General features: G+C 34.3%; 1 long non-coding RNA gene across 1 annotated transcript in view; it reads left to right on the forward strand.

Annotated features, from left to right (window-relative positions):
- Positions 1 to 4,013: 4,013 nt before the first annotated feature.
- Positions 4,014 to 8,172, forward strand: part of LOC115302598 — a 14,761-nt gene continuing 10,602 nt past the window's right edge. Inside the window, exon 1 of the long non-coding RNA XR_003913549.1 lies at positions 4,014 to 4,124. This is a non-coding gene — a long non-coding RNA (uncharacterized LOC115302598). The remainder of the gene's footprint in view (positions 4,125 to 8,172) is intronic.

Raw genomic sequence — 8,172 nt, forward strand, 5'->3', positions numbered from 1 at the left:
ATCCTGGACAAGTTGTTTCCCTTCACAGTGCCACACAATCGCAAAGCCACGAGTCCCCAGATCTTGGAGATCCAGGGCAAGGAGCTGTGACTGCATGCCTGGTGCTGCCCCCCAACATTGAGTGAGCCCGCAGGCATGTGATAATGTGCAAATGCTGTGAAAGCACCTGCTTCATCTTCTGATCGTAAAGTACGGCTTTACTTCCCTCCTCCGTGCATGGTGGAAATATTTCTTGTATTTAATCGATCATTACAGAGTTCAAATGCAGCACATACACAGAGACAGATTCCTTCAGAGGAAGTGGAAAACACTTTTGGAGGTCAATGGTGTTCAAAATTGAGAAGGTTGTGAGAGAATTTACAGATTTAGAGTTGAAAAGATTACTCCTAGTTGCTTTAATAACAGTAGACCTAGAAAATAGTTGAGATGTGTCCTCTTAACTGCTTTAAACTAGTTCTGATCATTTAGTAGTATGAGTCAGTGAGAGATTCCTACAAAAAGCATTTAATGTAATTGCAAAATAAAAAGTGATCTTATTTTATAATGTCGTTGTATAATATCTGTATGCTTTTATATGAAAATAAAATTATACATATGTACCTATTTGATGTTTATATTATATGCATTTCAATTAGAGAAAATACATTTCTATATTACAAATCAATGGAAACACAAATCTTTTTATTAAAATGTTTCTCCCAGCTGAGAAATGCAGGCGATTTTTCAAGATATGTTAAAAGTTTTTTTAATGTTTGATTTTATTACTTATTATTTTTAGAGATCTATTTTAAGTAGCTCTTCAAATGGGAGCTTTTTAAGAAAGCCCCTAAAAGGCTATTAAAGAACGATAAAATAACAGTTTTCTCTTCATGAAAGACTCTACAATTATCTGTATTTTAAAACATTAAGTTCTAGTGACTACACAGTCTCTATTATACTTTGCTTTCTATTTTTAAAAAAATCACTCAAATCCACTCTTGTGAAACACATTTACTATGCAGTTTTCTTCTTTAATATGTATCCTGCATTCCATTCCTATGGTACTTTAGGGCAAGCCTTCTGAGAATACAGAATATTCTAAATTGATCCTAGCCCATTTTATTTTTGCACTTTTGTTCTAAGGAATCTGATACAGTTTCCAGGCTTCTCACCATCTCATTAAAAATTAGTAAAGAGAATGTCAGCAGGCATACCACCTTACAAATGCAGGTCCAACTTTGTAAATTAAACATGCTTTGTGTGTATGTATTATTTATTCCTGTTTGCTTTTTGGTGTCAGCATGTACCTTTGCATTTGGAAGTTCTCTGGAATTTGGGGTAAAAGCAAAAAAATGACTTATACATGAATCAGGATTATGAGTTATGTAAATCAAGCTACCAAGTCAGGGCAAAAAGAAATTAAAGGTACTATAAGAAGCTACTCCAAAAATTTTAATGAAAAATTCAGTCTTTAATAGGTAATCCCACTTAGTTACAAAGCTTTCATGCAACAAATAAAAGCTGTATTTGTAAGGAAGTTTCTCCCTCCTACTCTTAAAGCAATTAGCTTTGAAAGTATCGTTTGCAATAATATTGCAGAGTAAATGATGCTAGAATTCTTTTTGATATTTTTTTTCCACAAGAATTAAGCTCCTGGAAAAATAAGCAGTAGTAAAGGAAGGGTCAATAAATTTTCATACGTGACATGCCAGGATTCTAAGACAGTTTGGTGACTTCACTTGGGGTTAGGGTTTATACAATCCAAATTCATGTCCCCCTAAGGGCAAAAAAAAAATGGAGGGCAGTGGACATAAGCAGGGAACAAATCAGAAAGCAGCAAAAGGGACTAGCTACAGAATGTTTGCTCAATCCCAACCTCTGGCCCAATGTTTTATTAGTTTGATATGTAGTGTTTATATACATATATATATACATATATATATATACATATATATATAGTCAGTGGTTATATATTATACATATTGTATTATTATGTATTATATATTATTCAAAGTAGACTGATTTTATATGTATAGCTAAATGATTAGCTATTAGTAACTTTAGCTAACATCTATCACCTCATAAATTTTTTCTTGTCAGAACTTTTAAGATCTACTCTCTTAGCAACCTTCAAATATACAATAGTATTCTTTTCAACATTTGTTTATTTATTTTGAGAGTGAGAAAGAGAGCGCTAGCAGGGGAGAGGCAGAGACAGAGAGAATCCCAAGTAGGCTCACACTGCCAGCACTCAAACTTGCACAAACTGTGAAATCATGACCTGAGCCAAAATCAAAAGCTGGATGCTTAACCAAATGAGCAAACCAGACACCCCTATACAACATTATTTTTTTTATTTTTGAGAGAAAAGGAGAGAGAGAGAGAGAGAGAGAGAGAGAGAGAGAGCGAGAGCGCGAGCGCGCAGAACGAGAGGAAGACAAGGAATCTGAAGCAGGTTCTACACTCACAAACTATGAGATCATGACCTGAGCTGAAGTCAGACACTTAGCCAACTGAGCCACCCTGGTGCCCCTATACAATAGTATTTTTAACTATAGTCACTATGCTGTACATGTGTTCTAGAACTTATAACTGGAAGTTTACACCTTTTGATCACTTTTACCTATTCTGCCCACTTCCTATTCCCTGCCTCTGACAGTCACCCATCTTTATTCTGTTTCGATGAATTCAGGTGTTTTTTAGGTTCTACATATAGGAGAGATCATATAGTATTTGTTTTTATCTGACTAATTTCTCTTAGCATAATGACCTCTAGACCTATCTAGGCTATTATAACAGGCAGGGTTTTATTTTAAATGGAATAATATTCCATTTTATAAATACATATAGATCACATTTTCTTTATCCATTTGTCTGTCCATGGACACTTAGATTGTGTCCATATTTTGCCTATTGTAAATAATGCTAATGAACATGAGTTGCAAATATTCATTGAAATAGTTAGTGCTTTTGTTTTCTATAGGTATATACCCAGATCATATAGTAGTTCTATCTTGAATTTTTTGGTACACTGTATTCCAGAGCACCTACATCAATTTACATTCCCACTAATAGCACACAAATGCTCCCTTTTTCCCTACACCCTTGCTAACATGTGTTATCTCTTGTCTTTTTGATGATAGCCATTCTAATTATGATGTGATAATGTATTGTTTGGTTGCATTTACTTGATGATTAGTGATGTTAATATACTTTCATGCACCTATTGGCCTTCTGTATGTGTTATTTGGAAAAATGACTATTTAATTCCACTGCCTATTTTTAAATTAGCTTGTTTACATTTTTTATGTTTTATTCTCTCCTTTTCTTTTTTTTAACTACTGAAATTGTATGACTTATCTGTATATTTGGGATATTAATCCCTTCTCAGATATCTGATTTGCAAATATTTTCACCCATTGGGTAGATTTTTTTGTTGTTGATGGTTTCCTTTGCTGTACAGAAGCTTTTTAGTTTAATATAATCTTATTTTTGCTTTTGTTGCCTTTGCTTTTGGTATTCAATGAGTCTCTTATAGGCCATATAAAGTTGGAACTTTTTTTTTTTTTATCCATTCAGTTACTATCTTTTGACTGGATGATTTCTTCCATGTACATTTAAAGTAACTGATAGGTATAGACTTACTATTGTCATTTTTAATTGTTTTTTGGCTATTTTGTAATCTTTTGTTCCTTTTTGTCCTTTTTTTTGTGATTTGATGACTTTCTATAGTGGTACACTTAGAATCCTTCCCCTTTATGACAATGTTTCATTATGTGTCATCTGTGGGTAGGCTAATAGTGGAGAGTTTGGCAGGTGTTTCTAACATGAGTCATATGGCACATTTGTGGGGTCAGGTATAAAATCAACCTCAGATGATGAAGAATCTGAGGAGACTAAGAACACTATTGTCATGGGTACTTGAAGTTAACAAGGGAGGTAGGAGAGCCATGTGACAAAGCGTGACAGGTGAATGGGAGGCCATGGCAATGGGAATCTCATAGCAGAGCAAAGATCATAATGGAAGCGCATTGGTCCTGCTTTGTGCTGCACACTCCTGGGATCAAGTTCTAAACCCTACACTTTTTAGTTGTCTATGACCTTGGAGCAGTTAAACTTTTTGCCTCAGCTCTATCATCAGTAAGGTTAGTTAATAATGTTGGTGGTGTTGATAAGGATAACTGGAAGAAGTAGGCACTCAGGTTAGGAGGGCTGAGTTTCAAGTAAAATACTACTTAGTGGGAAGGAAGTTTTAAAATCTGAAAAGGAAGTACAATCATGAAGAAGCAGGTACTGGGAAAGTTATCCAGAAAAGCATCCCACCAGAGGAAAACAGTGCAGGTATTGCATGGTTTGGACTAAAGATTTGCTTTCTGGAATAAAGAGGAATGGCTTTGGTCTTGGGACCAAGACTAAACAAGACTTCTAGAAACAGGCCATACAGTGAGACTGGACTAACGGCACAGTGGTTAATCCCTGCTCTTAGACTTAACTCATTTTTAGTTTACTATAATCCAACAGTAATTAATAATTTTGAAACATGTTAGTAACTAAAGTTAGCCTGAGCAGTGTAAGTGTACACATTTTTCCAGAAATGTGTGTCAAAATTACTGGCATAAACCCTGTGTAAGAAACACGAGTGATATACATGATAGATGATACATACACTTCTCAGTGATAGGTCCTGGAGCAGATCTAGGTTGTCAGTTGGAATCACTGATGTAAACTTTTATTTCTTATTTCTATCTGAGCCTTAAATTTTGTGTACATTTGCTCAATTGAGTTATGAGCCTGCCAGTTCAAAATCCATTGAACAGTATTTCAAGGTTAGATGAGTTTGTTTTTTTTAGAGGGGTAGAGGGTGAGAGTAAGGTTTGTATTACTGAAAAAAAAAAAATGAGGTTAACTCCTAGTACAATAGCATTTCTTGAAGTCTTAAAATTTTCCCAAAACAAATGAATATAGTTATGTGCAATACTGTATTTTTAAATGCTGCTAAGGGAAATTTTAATAAGGACTGTATACTAGGTAATAATTCAGTAGCAGTGCCTATTGTGTCTGATTTGACTACTGTGGGTGTATAAAAGAATATATTTAAGAATTTATATATATGGCTATATAAGAATAAAATAAGGACTTTTAGTATTAAGGGGTAAAAGGCATGATGTCTGCAACTTAAACAGTTCAGAGATAGTGTGTGTGTGTGTAAAGGGAGGAGAATGAATAATCAAATATACTAAGATGTTAATGTTTCTGTAATCTGGATGAAGGATACACTGGTATTATTTGAGCTGTACTTGTGGCTTTTCTATTTTAATACCATTTCAAAATAAAAAGTTAAAAAGTACTATCAATGCTAAACTCACAAAATTATTCTGACTATATGGAAAATTGTATGAAAATATATACAAAACCTATAGAATATAATATCAATTGCCATTTAATTATTTATGACATGTTTACTGTAGAGACCTATACACCATTTTCTAATATTCTAATGGTAATACGCTCTACAGGAGTTAAAGTGATTTTTGAATCCTCATCAACTTTGTTTGACTTTAATTTATTTTTCCTATTAATGATACCTATAATAGATGTCAGAAAAAGGGCTTGTTAATTTAACAGAAAGAAAATTAAGAATATTCTTATATATTTTCCTCATTAAATTCATATTACTGGAGTAATGGTTGTTTTAAATGGGCATAATTATTAATAAGAAAAATGCACACATTAATTGTGAACCTTAATGGCTCTGGTACTTCTTAGTTTTGTAGAAATAATTTAGTTATGCTTGCATAAATTTCAGTTCTCATTTAACAATTGATATTAATGATTCTATAACAAACCTAACCATGTAAAGCAAAGGTCGAAGGAGCCATATTGAAGCCATTCGAAGGAGCCATATCTATAGGTTTTAAATTTCTGGGCTACTAAGACTCTCTTACCTGTGACATGCTGCTATTTGATGTTACCTCGACTAAAATCTGTCCTAACAGTATAATGTCCTTCATGAGAATGCCAACTACAGAATGACTTCCTTAGCATAGTTTTATGTTATCTGGAAAGCCCTTCCATTTGTTTTTCTTCCCCATCTTTCTTTGTCTTTCTTTCTTATAAAACTGTTAGAAAGTTACATAAGACCCACTTGAGTATTTTGTTTCTGTCAAAGAAACAAAATGACATGCAGTGAATCAAAATGTTAAGTAGATTCTTTACTCTAGTTTTGGTACTTATTTGTATCTTAGCATTTTTCAGTCTGTCTTCAGCCTCCCATATTCCACAGAAACATTGTTTTAAGTTGTGTAATTAACAGTCCTTTCCTTTGTCCCCATCACTTTTGATGCCTCAAATATCTCAGTCTGAGGCAATGAAAATAAAATGGCTTCACAACAAGATGCACCGCTGTTTGAATTCTGAACTTACCATATAAAAAACTTTGTTGGGATTTTAAAATATTTCTATGCCTAGTTATAATTCTGAAAGATAGGAATATAATACCCATCCTTTTGGAAGAATTAAATGAAATAATGGTTGTCAAACAAATAACAAGGGCCTAAATCATTAAGCTTTCAAAAAAATTAGTGTTATGATAAAAATGCATCTGGCAAAAAGTGCTCTAAGTGTTTTGGAGGGTGGTGTGGCTTAGGAAATTTCATCGGAAATGTAAACTTACTTTAGTTATTGAAAGGATGAGCTTTGGTTAAGATGAAAAAAGAATATATTCTACACATACATGAACAAGTCATATTCCAGAAATAGTGAACAGATCAGTTCCACAGAGGTGGAGTTTTGGGGGGCAGGGGGTTAGGGCTGACTCACAGAGATTTGAATTTTTGAATACTATATCAAGGGTTTAAATTATGTCTTGAGACAAGGAAGAGCTATTGACGTTTCCTTTTTGACAGTAGTGTAGCTTTACTGAAAGCAGTGATTAATACAGATTGGCTTAGAGAAGCATTGAGCATTATGATTTGGAGATTGAAAAAGAGTACCCGAAGAGAAACCAATTAAGGGCTTATCAAAATTACAAAGACACGAGATTATAAAAGTCTGCCTTCAGTATTTGCTGTGAGAGGCAAAAATAAAGAATAAGTTGATTTCTTCCATAATACAAATTAACAATTATTATTTGGCAAAATATTTTGCAGAACAGAAAGCCCAGTTTCACAGACAATTGCAGCTCAATTTTATTGAGTAATTAGGAGGGGAAAATATTGTCAAAGACAGAAATGATAAAAATCTTGATGGAAAAGGCACCTTGGGTTAGATGAAAACTTGATTTTATAGATTGAGATTGGGCTGAAATAACTACATAGAAATTCTCTAGAGATGTTTTGCCATGTGAGCCTGAAACCTGAAATAAATGGGAGGCAAAAAATGTGGGTATATATGTTTATTCCCATGGCAGTGACTGAAGGCTGACATGTGGGTGCTTACCCACCAATTGGTCACAACTAGAGGTACCACAAATGCCAAAATTGAGAGAAGCAGGGTAAGCCAGTTACCACAGTATGGCAAATTCCAGAGTACAAAGGATTTCAGAATGGAAGGGAAAGGTATGATCATGGTAACTTTCACTGAGTATCTAGAGTATTCCAAACACAAGGCCTAATACATAGTATCTCATTTAATACATTAACAATCCTGTGAGGAAAAATTTTACATCCAACCACATATCCTGTGAGATTTTTCTCTTATTCAGGATTTTAGGCTAAACCCTAAACAAAGGCAAAGGCATTGCCTTCGCCTCACAGTAAGTATAGAATATATCACCAGCATTTGGAATAAGCCACATCTCAGCAGCATTATTGAAAATCACCAGGTAGAAATCTAGCCTATTCTACCTCATCCAACCCAAGGCAATATAGGAAGAGGACTGAGAATTAAAAATGTTGCTGGCCTCTGGGGAAGTTCAGTGGTTATTAGCTATTACTTTGTATTCAAAAGCCAAGAGAAATTGGCTCTAAGAGAACCATTCATAAAGATAATGGATGACTAAAAGGAAAGGAGAATAGAATTTTGTTCCCTGTTAGGTTATCAATTTAACACACTCAACCTGAGGATCTTTCCCTGTGGAATATAGAAGAAAATGGAATTGGATAATGGACTTTTCCTGAGGGGCTGCCATGTAAGGAGCAAAGTAGAATCTCCTCTATTCAGACCCTGGTTCCCAAAAGGTGCAGAAAATGGAAC

The sequence above is a fragment of the Suricata suricatta genome, chromosome 9 (genome assembly GCF_006229205.1).
Source record: "Suricata suricatta isolate VVHF042 chromosome 9, meerkat_22Aug2017_6uvM2_HiC, whole genome shotgun sequence".
NCBI lineage: Eukaryota > Metazoa > Chordata > Mammalia > Carnivora > Herpestidae > Suricata > Suricata suricatta.